This window comes from Saimiri boliviensis, chromosome 20 (genome assembly GCF_048565385.1).
Source record: "Saimiri boliviensis isolate mSaiBol1 chromosome 20, mSaiBol1.pri, whole genome shotgun sequence".
NCBI lineage: Eukaryota > Metazoa > Chordata > Mammalia > Primates > Cebidae > Saimiri > Saimiri boliviensis.
Window position 1 is genome coordinate 30,936,529 of NC_133468.1, and position 17,490 is coordinate 30,954,018.

At 40.3% G+C, this 17,490-nt stretch overlaps 1 pseudogene; it reads left to right on the forward strand.

Moving 5' to 3' along the window:
* The first annotated feature begins 1,965 nt into the window (after positions 1 to 1,965).
* LOC141582477 (mitochondrial import receptor subunit TOM6 homolog pseudogene) lies at positions 1,966 to 12,153 on the forward strand (annotated as a pseudogene).
* The last annotated feature ends 5,337 nt before the right edge of the window (positions 12,154 to 17,490 follow it).

A 17,490-nucleotide genomic window follows, 5' to 3' on the forward strand; every position in this document is an offset into this window, starting at 1 on the left:
GTGTACCTATGCAACAATCTTGCATGTCCTTCACATGTACCCCCAAACCTAAAATGCAATAAAAAAAAAAAGAAACAGAGACACTCCTCCCCAAAGTCCCTAAATGTCTAGCCAAAGACATGTCCTCCTCCTCCACTTCTCAAAGACAAGCAGAACCTGACCCTGAAGGGACCTTAGAAACCATCCAGGGATCCAACCCCATCATTTTAGCAAAGAACAGACTTCCTACATCACAAAGGATTCGATTCCTGGACAACCTCTCTCAGCTTCTGCCCTCATCCCTACAGTGGAGGATTCTCCAGCAATTTCATTACCCAGCAATCCCAGCCCCTTCTAAGATTGCATCTAGGCAGAAACAGAAAATGTTTGCTGGTGCTAATACAGGCTTAGAAGCAGAACGGGTGACTGCCTGCAATGACCACATTGTCACATAGTGAATAATGTAGGCCACTTGGCAGGGAAAAAGCTAGTGGAAGTTAATCCTCAGACTGTTCTCATCACCCTCGAAATGAACATCTTGTGTTTGTTGGCACATGCACAAACATTCTGGCACAGATGCCATCTGCATGTGAAGGTTATTATGCGTTCTGCTGTGAAAATCTATATCCTAGCCGCATGTCCAGACATCGACACAATATTTCATATTTACTCTCTGTGTAGTGTTCCATGGTAACATATTCAAGCTTATGTGCATGGCATTTGAGGTTGGGGCATGGAAAAATACTGAGGCACTGTGTATGTTACTTGTGCATGGAAATGAAACTCCTTAACCCTGAAAACAGGACAGGGAGTAAAATGTGTGGTGTAATAGGAAACCCTAAAAGTGGCCTCCTAAGAATGCAGTTTAAGTGTGTACAAGGTCACAGGCGCCTCAGCAACCCACCTCAAATAACCATTTGATGGATATTGATAGTTAATACAAGCCCTTTCAACAAATGCTTGGTGGAAAAGTCATGGGGAAAACTCTCTCAAAAAAGCTACCCACTAGCCCCGCTCAGCTAAGGTTGTCTGAGTACTTCACTCTTGGCCTTCAGTGCAAGTTGTGAGATCTGCAAGTGGTCCCCGCGATGTGATCACCTTCAAGTCATGCCTGAAGGAGGAGAGCTTATCAATTTTCAGGAAATCCCAGTAAGGGACAGTCCTAACTCCCATCAGGAGGATGGGACGCATGCATAAAATATCAGGGGCTAGGTTATCATGAGTCAAGAAATGACCAAAAGCAGAAAGTATTTTTTAAAACAGTGCAACAGCTACTTAAGTCTATCCAATGCACTGGAAAGCCTGGAGCTCTATACAGGTTTATGCTCTTAATTTGGCAAAAATGCCCTTGGTGTCCTAATCAAGGAATCTTGGATTTATAATTATGGGAGCAGGAAGATTGCAGCCTACGAAAAGGATGTAAGCAAGGTCATTTTACTAATGTTACTATTTTAACCACCTGGGCACTGTTTACGCGCTGCCTTGTATCCTCTTTATCTGCCAGACTGCAGTAAGTCAAACCACCCATCTTCTCCACCTAAAGGGAATTCCGGAGATTTAAAGGAGAAGGAAAAACAGAAACCAAAACAACAGGGAGAAACCTCTCTTCCCCGCTTCAACCTCTTCTATGTGGAATAATGAAGACACTTTTGCTACTAAGGATAAGAACGGACCAAAGCCTTTTCCTCCCCCTATAGAAAAGCCACTGCTCTCTTTTCTTCCACCCTTAAGAAAAACCTGCATCTGTTGGCCCCATCCCCATCAACAGCGCCTCCCATTCCCCTTCAAAAAAGTAAAGCATTCTCAGCAAACTGACACAAGAACAGAAAACCAAACACCGTATGTTAGCACTCATAGGCGGGTGTTGAACAGAACACGTGGACACAGGGAGCGGAGGGTCACACGCGGCAGTCAGTTGGGGCTGGTAGGGGAGGGACAGCGGGGATGGGGAGGGTGGGGAGGGATAATGAGGGGAGAAATACCAGATATAGGTGATGGGGGGATGGAGGCAGCAAACCACCTTGCCGTGTGTGTACCTATGCAACAATCCTGCATGATCTGCACATGTCCCCCAGAACCTAAATTACAATTGAAAAAAAAAAAAGTAAAGGCTGCCCAAGGAACAGTTTAAAAAAACAAAAACAAAAACAAAAAAAACCCGGTCAGCAATCATCTATATAATTGGGTGGCCCTGTCTCCTTAACAAACTTCCCTGCTGGAGGGGCCCTTCCAGGAGGGAAGGAAAGTGGCTGATTACAATTGTCTTTCTAATATGCGAGTTCCCACTTCCTACTTCCAGTATCAGCCTTTCTGGCCTTGTCTTTTTTCTGTTTCCATAAAGTATAGCAAAAAGTTGCATGCTGCCTCCTGGGTTTTATCCCAAATAGCTCTAGCTTTCTTGGTGCCCACAAAAGCCTGGGGCAGGAAAGTTGCTAAAATGCCATGAAGTGCCCATTTAGTCGCCGGCACTCTGGGCAAGTTGCCACTTTCTGGGTTTGCGGTGATGCTCAGGCAGAGTCCACGGGTGGCTGCAGGCAGCTCCAGCCCAGTCCTAAAACTCCTCCTCACCATGGCCACGTACCTTAGTCACTGTGTCCGAAAAGCGGCCTGCTGCTTGCTGTGCTGTGGCCTTTTCTACTTCTGCCCTTCCCTGCCACCCCTCACATGTCTCAGTTAATAAACAATTCCTTGTCTTCCCTAGACCCCCCAAAAATGGCTAAAAAAAAACCAGTCCATGTGCACTCCAACCTTACTAGCCTATGGTGGGCAGAAAAGCATAAAGCAGCCTAAAGTACAAAGTCCTGGGAAGAAGCCCGCTAATAAGGGGAGCTCTCCCACAGCCACGTGTAAAATGCTAACCAGGCGAAGGTAAACAGCTCTGCCAGCTGCTGTCATCTCCAAAAAATAAACGCAGCAGTAAAAAATGTTCGTTTTGCTTTTTTATACAATGTTTTAAAACACTGTTGCTAAAAAACTTCAGAGCAAACCCTGTGCTGCATGTCAGCCTCCCCTGAGCCTCTCTGCTTAGGGGTGGTAGAAATCATCCAAAGCCCAGTATATTTTCAGTACCTTACCTTACAGGGTTGGCTCCGAGTGTGGGTGGCCTAAAAAATACAGGAAAGGTCTTCTCCCAGCCGGTGACTCTCTTGCCTCCTGCCTCCGCCCTGATACGCACGCTTTACCACCTGGTCATTCTCGGGCCGCTTGCTGCCACTTGTAGCCTGCCTCCTCTCAGGGCTAAAGCACCAACAGGTGTCAGGCTATTAAAAACGAAAAAAAGGCTGCCTAAAAAGCCCAAAGCAAGTGTAACAAAACAAAACGAAACAAAAAAACGGCCACAGCCCTGCTTTCCCAAGCTTACTTCTAAAACATTCCAGCTAAAGGCTAATGCAAAAAACATGGCCAGCACCTAAAAACATTTTTTAAAGTTTTTTGGTTTTTGCACACACAAGTTAACTCAATGCAGGTTTCTCCTAGTAACTTGCAGTCGTAATAATGCCTTTCATGGGCTAAAATGTAATAAAAATCACTTAAAATATTCATCTCTTCCATGCCTTAGTTTAATAGGGAGACTTTATGTTTTGCTATTTCTGCATTTTATGTGTTACGTACCTGTCTCATAATCCCTCTAAACACATACAAAAAGCTACAAAGAGCTTCTCTTCTAAAAAAAAAAAAAAAAAAGGCAGCATTGCGTTCAATTGTCAAAATACAACCCTGCTACCCTTTTCCTACCATTAAGCAGAAAACCATTTCATACTATCCTAGCTTGTAATCTTAATTAGCAAGTAGAAATAGCTAACTTTATTAGTAATATCAGCTTCCGTTTTCCAGCCTCTAAACTTCTAAACTTTTTACAAACTCTGCCTATGAAATTTTTATCTATTGTTATTTCTAAGCCCTTGCTTCATATCACTACTGTCTTTAAAATAGTTCAAAAAAAAGGTAAAGCAGCTATAACGTAGCAAAATGTCATGCAAAACTAACAGCACAAAATCCAAAAACTTTTTAAAAGTATGCAACAGGTGAAGTTAAGTGCCCTAATATTAGCTTTACAAACTTTTTCTCGCCAAAACGTAAACATAGGTAGTGATTCCGCTTATGCAGTGTACAGTATGACTCATTTAAATCTTGCACATGTAAAAATGTACTAATGAGTTACTAATGAATCTCTACTAGCTTCGTTTCTTGCAGCACAAAAGCTCCTCTGTGCCTGTCTGTCATCACTATCTTTACATCCCACACATTCACTCTCAGTCTAGCTTACCTAGTTCCTTATAAGAAAAAAAATAAAAACTCAAGCTAATACTCTAATATAACCACAAATGTGGTTTGCAAACTTTCCTGCTTTTTTGCAAGCTTAAGCTCATTTTTTTAATCAAAATGCCCACAGTCTTAAACAAGTTTCATTTAACACTTGCTCAAGCTCAAATAATGATCAAAACTTGTCCGAATTGCCAATAGCATTCTCTCTCTCCTTTTTCCTTAAGGCCTAATGCCAACCCACAAAGTTTAATGCCTAATGCTATTCACCCTTTAAATGTCTTAAATTTCTCCACATAACCGTAAACACTTACACAGGCTTAATACATGCTAACCCCAAAAACTTAAAAAAAACACACACACACAACTAAAAATACAATTGCTCATTTGTTTCAATCTGTTATAACTTTAAGCCTTCCACAAACTATAAAAACTAATAAACCTTACTTAGTGCTCGATTTGCATATGCATGGCATGCAACATAAAACTAGCATTCCCTATAACAACCATTCAGCCCAGTATTAAATAAACTCATTAAACTCTTAAAGTTTAATAAACAAAAAAGGGGGAATATGGGGCTCTCTTTTTGAGAACAGGAGACCACCACACAACCCCCTCCCAATGATGAAAGACCTGTCAGGAAGCTTCCTATTATGGCTTCCAGAAGGGTGCCGGTGAGCGCTGCCGGCTCGGCTAATAAAACCCCCGAAATACCGGAATACCGGACAACGTGGGAGATTGGCTTCGGGGCATCTGCCGCTTTTCCACTGATAGGAATGACTTTCGGAGGAACTTGATCCTCAATTTGGGACTCTGCTGCGGGAGTTTGAATGGCCAGGAACTTGAGTGACATTGACCTCATGGCACCTCAGCCAGGGGTGTAGCCAAACAGACAAATGGAATCCTGTGCTGAACCTGAACCTTCCAAAAAACAGCCTACAATCTGTGACCATCACAAGACGTGCCCTGATGGCAGCTGAAGTTTGATTCAGATGGGCACTTTCCTTCTCCTTATCCCTGCCTAGTTTCCTTTTGTTCCTTGAGTCCACGCAGAATTCCATTCTCTGGTCAGCAAACAAGTTTAAGCTAAAGTATTGCCTCTGTTCTGTAAAGTTCTGTACAAAGTTCCTAAGCTTCTCCAGGGGGTGAACTTTGTTCTTGTCCTGAGAAATAACAATGCTGTTTTAACAAACATTTGAAATAAATACTGCACATAAAAAAAAAAAAAAGAAAGAAAGAAAGACCTGTCATTGGAGAATCAACCAGCAATGATGGTGATGGCTCGGAGGGCGCCTGACGTTACTTGAGGATAGCTAAAGACACTGGATCAACAAGCAACTAACTGACTTGCCACCGTGGAAGCCCCTGCAACTGCAGAGAACAGGTTTCTGATGTATCTGGCTGTAACTGGGGAAAATTCTGAGAAAGTAAGACAAACAGGAATGTTAGTGAGGGAAGAAAACGTTTTGGGTCAATGGGGAACATATTGGAAATCCTGGCATGGGAAAAGGTCCACACCGGTACTTCAACCATATCAGGAGCCTGCGTTGAAAGTATCAGCTGTTCAACCACATTCTGATACTGCTTGCAAGTTCAGTGGAAACTAGGAAACAACCACCAGAAAGAGGGATTAGACGACTCATGGTCACAAGCCCTCTCCCCACAGAGGATGAGGGGACAAACCTTCAGCAACTCAGAATTACTCAGGGATATAAGCCCAGGCAGCCTGGCCAACAATGGCAACGCCCTCAGGTCCCCTTCCAGGCTGTGGAAACCTTATCTTCACTTGCTCAATAAACTGCATTGCTGCTCACTCTCTCAGTCCTTGAACTCTTGTCTGGAGCTGGAGCACCCACCGTGGGGTTAAGGCTCTCTGCTGGGTTCTTCCCTGCGAGAGCAAGGGAAGCCAAGAACCTGAGCCTGGAGTCCACACTGCAGATTTGGTTACATTAGGGTGGCTGGTAATGCTTGTCCTTTGCCAAGTGGGATCAGCTCAAGAACATGTTTATTGAAGTCATCTTCTATACCCCCATTTGTTTGAGATGGAGTCTCACTCTGTCATCCAGGCTGGAGTGCAGTGGCACATTCTCAGCTCACTGCAACCTCCGACTCTGGTTCAAGTGATTCTCCTGCCTCAGCCACCTGAGTAGCTGGGATTACAGGCACGAGCCACCACGCCCAGCTAATTTTTGTATTTTTAGTAGAGATGGGGTTTCACCATGTTGACCAGGATGGTCTCGATCTCCTGACCTCATGATCTAGCCACCTCAGCCTCCCAAAGTGCTGGGATTACAAGAGTGAGCCACCATGCCTGGCCTGTCCCTCTGTCTTTAATGTTATTACATGGTGGGATGCTGACCCACCTTTGTCATCTAGTAATACTTCTTGGACAGAAGGTTAATAAATTCCCCTGTCTTACCCCTTAACTAAAAATTTGAGATGAATTAAACTTAGTAACTCCTGAATTTTATTGTCTAGTAATCCTCCTCTTTGCTTCTCCACAGTAGCACCTAATACGTGTGTTATTTTCATTCCTCAGAACTGTCTTCACTATCAGCCCAAAAGGGATGCTAAGCGTGCAAATTTAACCTTTATTTCTGTTGTTACTATTAATCTTACTAAGGTCTCTAATCAAGCTACATTAGTGCCTAATCTTCCTATATGCCACCCAAGTAGTATGTCTGCAAATCAAACTACTAAATTTGGAAGTCCCCCCAATAGTTCTATCACTTGGTCAAAGTATAGGCTTTCAGAACCAATACTACAACTAAAAGGAAAACAAGCATTAAGCCCTGCCCACACCCAATTTGGAAATGACAACGTCCCTTTTTTAAATGGGTTCTTACACATGGTAAGTACATGACTAGTGGTGGCAACTATACCCTCTCTTTGCACAATAATGTTACTAATACAGTCCTAATTTGTACTACACCCCCCCCCCCATACTTCTGTTTGGGCAAGGCGTTCCTAACATAAAACAAAATCCATCCTTTTATAGTATTAAAGTCTCTTCCAATAGTTGGTATGCTACATGCTTGTCTCATGAAAACATTACACAGTTAAATATAACCTGTGTCATAATTTTAAAATGGCATGCAAAATTGCAACTTCCTGTAAATTTAACCTGAAGCTGGGAAAAAAATTTCCTCTTGTAGTTATTTTAAAAAGCTCATCTGTAAGGGGCTTATCACAAACATATGTCTTCTCAAATTTTTAGTCTTAAGTGTAAATTTTAAAAACAACTTTAAAAATGGTCATAGCAATTACCAACAAGTACCCTTCAGCAATTATAAAAAGGCTTTCAATGGTTAAACCCAAACACTTAGTTGTCTGGGTTAAACATACACATTTGGGTAATGGCTGCTATACTGATTTTTTGTATCTGTTTGCTAGACATTTGCAAGTGCTCTATGCTGCCACCCAATGCATCTACAACCAGGAAAAAATAAAAGCTTACCTCGCATTAGCTAACCAGCACGCTCTAAGAATAAAAAGGGGGAGATGTGGGGGGCACATGGCAACATATTCAAGCTTATGTAGATGGCATTTGAGGTCAGGGCATGGGAAAATACAGAGGCATGTTATTTATGCATGGGAATAAAACTCCTTTACCCTAAAAGCAGGACAGGGAGTAAAGTGGGTGTTGTAATAAAAAATGCTAAAAACAGTCTTCTAAAAATTCAGTTTAAGTGTGTACAAGGTCATAGGTGCCTCAGCAATCCACCTCAAATAACCATTTATGTCCAGAGTTAATACAAGCCCTTTCAATAAATACTTAGTGAACAAATGCTGGGGCGAACTTTCTCAAATAAGCTACTGCCATCCCCACTCAGTTAAAGTTGTCTAAGTACTTAATTCTTGGCATTCACTGCAAGCTATAAGCTCTGCATTCCATATCATTGATATGTCATTGTTTGCAAGCAATTCTCCTATTATTTTGGACATTTGGGTGTCTCAAACTTTTTTAAACTTAATGGTGTCTCAACAAACACCTTTGAACCAATTATCTTTTTCTGTCTGATTGTTTCCTTCTGTGTGCTCTCAAACATAAAATTCCTACATTTGTATACATTTATTTCATCTCTGTAAGTCTTTCTAAGTGAGATAAGAGCACCCACTTAAACAGTTTGCGGTAGAATTTAAAAACTAATACTGAAATAGCACATTGTCTGTTCCACAGTGCACATTTGTTAAAAATCAAGACAATTTAACCTATATAGAGACAGAAAGAGTAGAAAGATGGTGAACAGAAACTGGGAAATGGAGTAGAGAAGGGAGTGGAGACATTGGATTATTGGTAACACAAAGGATAAATTCTTGAGGGGGTAGATACCCCATTTTACATGATGTGATTATTATGCACTTCACCCACTATCAAAACATCTCATGTATGCCATAAGTATTTATCCCAACTATGTGCCCACAAAAATTGAAAATAAAAAAACTTAGAAACGTATTTTAATTTCAACCCACAATGTTATATCCAGTCAAGCTAAGCTTCATAAGTAAAGGAGAAATAAAATCCTTTACAGATAAGCAAATGCTGAGGGATTTTGTCACCACCAGGCTGGCCTTACAAGAGCTCTTGCAGGAAGCACTAAATATGGTAGGGAAAAACCAGGACCAGCCACTGGAAAAGCAAACCAAAATGTAAACTTCATCAACACTATGAAAAAACTGTATCAACTACTGGGCAAAATAACCAGCTAGCATCATAATGACAGGATCAAATTTACACATAACAGTGTTAACCTTAAATTTAAATGGGCTAAATGTCCCAATTAAAAGGCACAGACTGGCAAGTTGGATAGAGTCAAGACCCATCAGCGTGCTATATTCAGGAGACCCATCTCAGATGCTAAGACACACATAGGATCAAAATAAAGGGATGGAGGAATATTTACCAAGCAAATGGAAAGCAAAGAAAAGCAGGGGTTGCAATCCTAGTCTCTGATAAAAACTTTAAACCAACAAAGATAAAAAAAGACAAAGAAGGGCATTACATAATGGTAAAGGGATCAATGCAACAAGAAGAGCTAACTATCCTAAGTATACATGCACCCAATACAGGAGCACCCAGAATCACAAAGCAAGTTCTTAGAGACCTACAAAGAGACCTAGACTCCCACACAATAATAGAGACTTTAACATCCCACTGTCAATATTAGACAGATTAACAAGACAGAAAATTAACAAGGGTACTCAGGAATTGAACTCAGCTCTGGACCAAGTAGATCTAATAGACATCTACAGAACTCTCCACCCCAAATCAACAGACTATACGTTCTTCTCAGCACCACATAGCACTTATCCTAAAATCAACCACATAATTGGAAGTAAAACACTCATCAGCAAATGCAAAAGAACAGAAATCATAACAAACAGTCTCTCAGACCACAGTGCAATCAAATTAGAACTCAGAATTAAGAATCTCACTCAAAACCACACAACTACATGGAAACTGAACCACCTGCTCCTGAATCACTCCTGGGTAAATAACGAAATTAAGGCAGAAATAAATAAGTTCTTTGAAACCAATGAGAACAAAGACACAATGTACCACAATTTCTGGGACACAGCTAAAACAGTGTTTAGAGGGAAATTTGTAGCACTAAATGCCCACAGGAAAAAGCAAGAAAGATCTAAAATCAACACCCTAACATCACAATTAAAACAACTAGAGAAGCAACAGCAAACAAATTTAAAAGCTAATAGAAGGCAAGAAATAACTAAGATCAAAGCAGAAATGAAGGAGATAGAGACATGACAAACCTTTTTAAAAAAATCAGTGACTGCCGGGCGCGGTGGCTCAAGCCTGTAATCCCAGCACTTTGGGAGGCCGAGGCGGGTGGATCACAAGGTCAAGAGATCGAGACCATCCTGGTCAACATGGTGAAACCCTGTCTCTACTAAAAATACAAAAAATTAGCTGGGCATGGTGGCGTGTGCCTGTAATCCCAGCTACTCAGGAGGCTGAGGCAGGAGAATTGCCTGAACCCAGGAGGCGGAGGTTGCGGTGAGCCGAGATCGCGCCATTGCACTCCAGCCTGGGTAACAAGAGTGAAACTCTGTCTCAAAAAAAAAAAAAAAAAAAAAATCAGTGACTCCAGGAGCTGGTTTTTTGAAAAGATTAACAAAATACAAAATACATAGACCACTAGGCAAACTAATAAAGAAGAAAAGAGAGAAGAATCCAATAAATGCAATAAAAAATGATAAAGGGAAGATCACCACTGATTCCACAGGAATACAAACTATCATCAGAGAACACTATAAACACCTCTATGCAAATTCAGCTAGAAAATCTAGAAGAAATTGATACATATACCATCCCAAGACTAAACCAGGAAGAAGTCAAATCCCTGAATAGATCAATAACAAGTTCTGAAACTGAGGTGGTAATTAATAGCCTACCAACTAAAAGAAAAGCCCAGGACCCTATGGATTCAAGGCTGAATTCTACCAGAGGTACAAAAAGGAGCTAGTACCGTTCCTTCTGAAACATTCCAAACTATAGAAAAAGAGAAACTCCTCCATAACTCACTTTATGAGGCCAGCATCATCAAAACCTGGTATCAAAACCTGGCAGAGACACAACAAAAAAATAAAAAAACAAAAAAAGAAAATTTCAGGCCAATATTCCTGATGAATATCCACATGAAAATCGTCAATAATATACTGGCAAATGGAATCCAGCAGCACATCTAAAAGCTTATCCACCATGATCAAGTTGGCTTCATTCTTGGGATGCAAGGCTGGTTCAACATATGCAAATCAATAAACATAATCCATCACATAAACAGAACCAATGACAAAAACCACATGATTATCTCAACAGATGAAGAAAAGGCCTTTGATGAAATTCAACACTTCTTCATGCTAAAAACACTCAATAAACTAGGTGTTGACAGGACATATCTCAAAATAATAAGAGCTATTTATGTCAAACCCACACCAATATCACACTGAATGGGCAAAAGCTGGAAGCATTCCCTTTTAAAACTGGCACAAGACAAGGATGCCCTCTCTCACCACCCTATTCAACACAGTATTGGAAGTTCTGGCCAGGGAAATCAGGCCAGAGAAATAAGAGAAGATGCAAACAAATTGAAAAACATTCCATGCTCATGAATAGGAAGAATCAATATCATGAAAACGGTCATACTGCCCAAAATTTATAGATTGAGTGCTATCCCCATCAAGCTACCATTGACTTTCTTCACAGAATTAGAAAAAACTACTTTAAATTTTATATGGAACCAAAAAAAAAAAAAAAGCCCACACAGCCAAGACAATCCTAAGCAAAAATAACAAAAATCCTAATTTCTGTTCTTTTGCATTTGCTGTGGAGTGTTTTATTTCCAATTATGTGGTTGATTTTAGAACAAGTGCGATGTGGTGCTGAGAAGAATGTGTAGTCATGTCACTGCACTCCAGCCTGGGTGACAGAGTGAGACTCCATCCCAAAAATAAACAAACAACAACAACAAACCCAGTAACCTTAATTGATCCCTCAAATATCCATTCTATCCTTTTTTGTGTTTTTTCTCCTAAATGTCTTTGTAGACCTTCATGCAGTGCAGATTATCTACTTAGAAGAACTCAGAACTGAATACATTCTTCCAAGTATTTGATCAGTAAGAAAGAGGTCCCATCTATTACTCCTTCTTTTCTAAGGCAGCCAACAGTCTCATCTTTCTGGCTGTCACTTCACACTAGTATTTCATACTTAGCTCCTGGTGGACTAAAAGCTCAACTTCTCCCATGCTCCTCCTGATCACTCCAACCCATTAGAGATCTCCACACACTTCCCTTTTATTTAAGTATCTGTATAATTCTATATCTCTTTCCTTATTGGTGTCCATATTTCTCTTCCAGGGTGTAAATTTTTCACCATCTGCCCCATGTTTCTGTTCCTCTCTTCAGTAAATTTCCTAATAATTTCCAATTTTGATACAGAGTGCATTGAATCTGTAGTTTGCTTTGGGCAATATGAACATTTTAACAATATTATTCTTCTAATTCATTTACATGAAATGTCTTTTCATTTATTTGTGTTTTCTCTACTCCAAAACAACATAATACATATTCTTATCATCTTCAGTGGCACATACTCTAAAATCAACCAGTCGGCCATAAAACAATTCTCCACAAATTAAAAGCAAACAAACAAAATTATACCAACCACACTCTCAGACCATAACATAATAAAAATAGAATAAAATAATAACAGCATGCAAAACTATAAAATTACATGGAAATTAAACAACCTGCTACTGAATGACTCTGGGTAAATAATGAAATTAAGGCAGAAATCTTAGTGTAAGGTCTCAGGAAGGGGTCCAGTTTCTGCTTTCTGCACATGGCTAGCCAGTTTTCCCAACACTATTACACTAAAATTAACTCCAGATGGATTAAAGACTTAAACCTAAGACCTAACACCATAAAAACCCTAGAAGAAAATCTAGGCAAAACCATTCAGGACATAGGCGTAGGCAAGGACTTCATGACCAAACACCAAAAGCATTGGCAACAAAATCCAAAATAGACAAATGGGACCTAATCAAACTCCACAGCTTCTACACGGCAAAAGAAACAGTCATTAGAGTAAATGGGCAACCAACAGAATGGGAAAAAATTTTTGCTGTTTACCCATCTGACAAAGGGCTGATATCCAGAATTTACAAAGAAATAAAACAGATTTACAAGAAAAAAACAAACAAGCCCATTCAAAAGTGGGCAAAGGATATGAACAGATACTTTACAAAAGAAGACATAGGCCGGGCGCGGTGGCTCAAGCCTGTAATCCCAGCACTTTGGGAGGCCGAGGTGGGTGGATCACGAGGTCGAGAGATCGAGACCATCCTGGCCAACAAGGTAAAACCCCGTCTCTACTAAAAATACAAAAAATTAGCTGGGCATGGTGGCGCGTGCCTGTAATCCCAGCTACTCAGGAGGCTGAGGCAGGAGAATTGCCTGAACCCAGGAGGCGGAGGTTGCAGTGAGCCGAGATCGCACCATTGCACTCTAGCCTGGGTAACAAGAGCAAAACTCCATCTCAAAAAAAAAAAAAAAAAAAAAAAAAAGAAGACATAAATGAGACCAACAAACATATGAAAAAAAATGCTCATGATCACTGGTCATTAGAAAAATGCAAATCAAAACTACATTGAGATACCATCTCACACCAGTTAGAATGGCAATCATTAAAAAATCTGGAGACAACAGATGCTGGAAAGGATGAAGAGAAATAGGAACACTTTTACACTGTTGGTGGGAGTGTAAATTAGTTCAACCATTGTGGAAGACAGTGTGGCGATTCCTCAAGGACCTAGAAATAGAAATTCCATTTGACCCAGCAATCCCATTACTGGGTATATATCCAAAGGATTATAAATTGTTCTACTATAAGGACACATGCACACAAATGTTCACTGCAGCACTGTTTACAATAGCAAAGACCTGGAACCAACCCAAATGCCCATCGATGATAGACGGGACAGGGAAAATGTGGCACATATACACCATGGAATATTATGCAGCCATCAAAAACGATGAGTTTGTATCCTTTGTAGGGACATGGATGAACCTGGAAACCATAATTCTCAGCAAACTGACACAAGAGCAGAAAATCAAACACTGCATGTTCTCACTTATAGGCGGGTGTTGAACAATGAGAACACATGGACACAGGGAGGGGAGCACTACACACTGGGGTCTGTTGAGGGGAAATAGGGGAGGGACAGCGGGGGATGGGGAGTTGCGGGAGATAGCATGGGGAGAAATGCCAGATGTAGGTGACGGGGAGGAAGGCAGCAAATCACACTGCCACGTGTGTACCTATGCAACAATCTTGCATGTTCTTCACATGTACCCCAAAACCTAAAATGCAATTTAAAAAAAAAGAAAGAAATTAAGGCAGAAATCAAGAAATTATTTGAAACTAGTGGGAACAAAGATATAATATACCAAAATCTCTGGGACATGGCCAAAACAGTGTTAAGTGGAAAGTTTATAGCACTAAATGCCCACATTAGAAAGCTAGAATCTCAAATTAACAACCTAATATCGCACCTTGAGGAACTAGAAAAACAAGAGCAAACCAAACTCAAAGCCAGCAAGAGACAAGAAATAATTAAAATCAGCACTGAACTAAATGAAATTCAGATGCGAAAAACCATACAAAATATCAAAGAAACCAGAAGTTTATGTTTGAAAGAATAAGATTGATAGACCACTACATAGACTAATAAAGAAAAAAAGAGAGAAGATCCAAATAAACACAATCAGAAATGACAAGGGGACATTACCACTGACCCAACAGAAATATATTTTTAAAAAAAAAACAACCCTCAGACAGTATAAAGAACACCTCTGTGCACATAGGCTGGAAAACCTACTAAAAGTGGCTAAAGTCCTGGAAACAAACACTCTCCCATGATTGAACCAGGAAGAAAGTAAAAATCTGAACAGACCAATAACAAGTTCCAATCTTGAATCAGTAATAAAAAGCCTGACAACCAGATAAAGCCCAGGATCAGAAGGATTCACAGCTGAATTCCACTGGGTGTATAAAGAAGAGCTGGTGTCATTCCTGCTGAAACTATCCAAAAAACTGAAGGGGAGGAACTCCTTCCTACTGCATTCTATGAGATCAGGATCATCCTGATACAAAAACATGTCAGAGACACAACAAAAATGGAAAACTTCAGGTTAATATTCTTAAAAAACATAGATGGAAAAATTCTCAACAAAATGCTAGCAAACCTAATCCAGCACAGCAAAAAGGTAATCCACCACTATCAAGTAGGGTTTATCCCTGGGATGCAAGGTTTATTCAACATATGCAAATCAGTAGGTGTAATTTATTACAGAAACAGAACTAAAAACAAAAACCATATGATTATATCAATATATGCAGAATATATTGGGAGTCATCCATCTGGTAGGAGGGCAGGTGGATGACTACAAAGGGGACTCACAAGGTAATGATAGTTCTATTTGATACTGGAGTAATAAATACATAATTCATACATTTGTCAAAACCCATAGAACCATACATCAATAAAGAGCGAACTTTAATATGTATAAAATTTTAAAAATTTAACAGGATGTTGGCAGAATTCCAGGATGAAATGCAGACTGTGAGGAAGAATCTAACTATATTACAAATCTATTACACAATTTCACTGAAGATGATGAAGTGGTAGGGGAAGGAGTTCAATGAAATAACTTTGGAAAATGCTGTTTTGATAGGAAAACATAAGGTTAAAAACAAAAGGAATTGTACACAAACACTATACTCCAGTTGATAAATTTCTCACGAGAAGACAGGTTAACAATTCTGAATCTGCTTTGCGTGTATGACGGGGTTATAAATAAATGGATGGTGGCTGGGGACAGCCAGGTTTCTATCAAAGAAAATTACAGATGATAAGAAAGGAGGGAAGACTAGAATGAATCTCATGGAACTGGATTAAAGTTGGAGATATCAGTATTAATTCATGCTTAGCTGAAGATATAGATGGGTAGATAAAGAAATGTGCATACACTATGGGTATTGTGATGGTTAATACTGGGCATCAACTTGATTGGATTGAAGAAAGTAAAGTACTGATCCTGTGTGTTTGTGAGGGTGTTGCCAAAGGAGATTAGCATGTGAGTCAGTGGGCTGAGAAAGGCAGACCTACCCTTAATCTAAGTGGGTACTATCTAATCAGCTGTCAGCACAGCCAGGATATAAAGCAGGCAGAAAAATCTGAAAAGGCTAGAGTGGCTCAGCCTCCCAGCCTACATCTTCTCCCGTGCTGAATGCTTCCTACACTTGAACATCAGACTCCAAGTTCTTCAGCTTTGGGCCTCAGACTGGTTTCCTTACTCCTCAGCTCCTCAGGTCCTCAGATGAGTCTGCATAATGTGCAGACACCACCCAAAATTGGGCAGCTGCAGCACTACAGCCCCTTTCTAGGACATTCCTGAAGGACAGGAAGTCTGTTAGCTAATTCACTGCAACAGACTGACCTGTAAGAGTGTGTGACTTAAGGTCTTCGTGGCCTTAGGTCTTATTTATACTTTGGTATCTTATTGTCACAGAGCCCATTTTGTTAATCCTGTTGTCTCTATCTTAATATTAATGCTGGGCAATTGTTGTCTAAACTCCAAAAGGGAGGAATTGCACCTGAGGCATGTCTAACTTCTCAGCCCATCATGGCCAGATATTTGTTTTTTAGATTTCTCTGGAGTCCCCTTAGCCAAGAGGGGGTTCATTCAGTCAGACAGGAGGCTTAGGATTTTTGGTTTACAACTGACCGTTTATTCTCAATCCTGTTTGTGTATCAAGAAGCATGGAAAGAGTTTATGGTTTTTGTTGTTGTTGTTGGCTTTTTAAATAAAAATGAATACCTAGGTCCCATCCCATACCTGATGAGACCAGAGGGGTCAATATCAAGACTCAAGCACAGCAACAAAGAACTGTGAAGAATAGGATGGGTAAAGAATTTTTGTTTTCTCAGTTGAAAATGCAAGTTCTTTGCAATTGTATGAAGGGGGACTCATGAAGGCTTAAGAGGAAAAGTTTGGAATCATTGCCACCAAAGATGTAAAAACAAGTCGGGTGACGAAAAAGTTTACCATGCATCTCTAAGAGCCCACTTGAAGGCAGAAAGCAAGAATTTGTAGTAGAATCAATCAACATTTCAACAGCCAGAAGGAAGAGAGGAAAGGCACTAATGAGTTTCCAAAGGATTGGATGTAAAGCAGGCACTCAAGGATGTCCTGACGGGCAAGTATATTCATTTCCCAAGGTGGCCATAACAAACTGGGTGGCTTAAAACTATTGAAACTTATTGTCAAACCTCAGTTTTCACGGCTAGAAATCATAAACCAAGATGTTGATGGGGCCATGCTTCTAAGGAAGGGTTCAACCTTCCTCTTCCCCAGTTTCTGGTAGCCCCAGGTACTCCTTGGCTTGTGACAGCGTAACTCCAATCTCTGCCTCCATCTCCCAGAGCCTCTTTCATGTTGTTTCCATCTTGCATTTTTCTGTGTGTGTGGGCATGAGTGTGTGAATGTGTACATTAATTTCTTTCTTTTTATAAGGACATCAGTCATTTGAATTAGAGCCTACCCAAATGACCTTACCTTGTTTATATCTGCAAACATCCTAATTCCAAATAAGGTCATATTCACAGGTAGCACTTCAACACATCTTTTTGGGGAACATAATTCAACCTGTAACAGCAAATTATC